The sequence below is a fragment of the Phoenix dactylifera genome, unplaced genomic scaffold (assembly GCF_009389715.1).
Source record: "Phoenix dactylifera cultivar Barhee BC4 unplaced genomic scaffold, palm_55x_up_171113_PBpolish2nd_filt_p 000606F, whole genome shotgun sequence".
Taxonomy (NCBI): Eukaryota; Viridiplantae; Streptophyta; class Magnoliopsida; order Arecales; family Arecaceae; genus Phoenix; species Phoenix dactylifera.
The window spans coordinates 185,700-187,094 of NW_024068002.1; the positions used below are offsets into that span (position 1 = coordinate 185,700).

Genomic DNA, 1,395 nt, shown 5'->3' on the forward strand with positions numbered 1-1,395 from the left:
TCTGTGTTTAATTTTTTGTTTAGAATCAGAATTTTATTATCATCATATCTCATTAACCCTTGTTGCTACTTGAAAATTGATAAGAACTTTAAGAAAAGATCAAGGGTAATCATTAAAAAAAAATAAAAAAAAACAAAAAACAAAAAAAACAAACAAATAAATAAACTCTGAAATTTTGTATGCTAGGTTGGAATAGGGACAACACTGGACGCCTAAGTCGACAACCTTTTGACAATTCCTTAGATCACATTATTGAAACTTTTTCGCAAAATCTCAGATCTGGTGAGATGGCTGATGATGATGTAGGAAGTCACCATGGTAATGAAGGTAGACCCCCAGTTATGACACTTCGACAATACTTACATCCCACTAGGACTAGTCAACCTTCATGCATGATTATTCCTGAAAATGTAGGACACTTTGAAATCAAACCAGGAGTAATTCAATTGCTGCCAAAGTATCATGGAATGGAATCCGAGAACCCTTATCTTCACCTTAAGGATTTTGAGAAAATTAGCATCACATTTAGAGTGCCAAATGTATCGGAAGATGTCCTTAAATTAACCTTGTTTCCTTTTTCCTTGAAGGATAAAGCCAAAACATGGCTGAACTCCTTGAGACCTAGATCGCTAGGAACATGGCATGATATGCAAAGAGAATTCTTGAAAAAATTCTTTCCCGCACAAAGGACTAACTTTTTGAAAAGGCACATTAGTAATTTCCAACAAAAAGACCATGAAACATTTTATGAATGCTGGGAGAGATTTAAAGATTTGCTTCTCTCTTGTCCTCATCATGGGTTTTGAAACATGGAGAACCATTAGTTTCCTTTACGAAGGGTTGTCTCCACAATTGAAACAATTTATAGAGACTATGTGCAATGGTCTATTTCTGAAAAAGCAACCCGATGAGGCATGGGACTATTTAGACTCTCTCGCAGAGACTGCACAATTATAGGATACAGGGGACAGAGTGAATAAACCTTTGCCTAAGCCTACTAGCATTCCACACGGGGACCTTTACAACCTGAATACTCAGGATGATATTCAGGCTAAAATGGCAGCCCTTACTAGGAAGGTAGAGGAAATTGAACTTAGAAGGATTGAACCCGTCAAGACCATAGAACATAACAGCGAGTGTTGTAGGATTTGCGAGATGCCTGGCCATCTCATCACTGATTGCCCCACAATACCCGCATTCAAGGAAGTCTTGCACGATCAGGCCAATGTTATGAATACCTATCAAAAATCTTTCAATAATCCTTTTTCGGGTACTTACAACCCTGGATGGAAGAACCATCCAAATTTCAAGTGGAGGAATGACCAACCTCAACAAGTATATAACCCAACTCCTCCACCTCCGCAACCTCATTATGCACACGCACCCCCTCAAAAA

The 1,395-nt window shown here is 38.2% G+C and overlaps 1 pseudogene; it reads right to left on the bottom strand.

The window, feature by feature from the left end:
- Positions 1-704: 704 nt before the first annotated feature.
- On the bottom strand, positions 705-802 carry LOC120106694 (annotated as a pseudogene).
- Between the last annotated feature and the right edge of the window lie 593 nt (positions 803-1,395).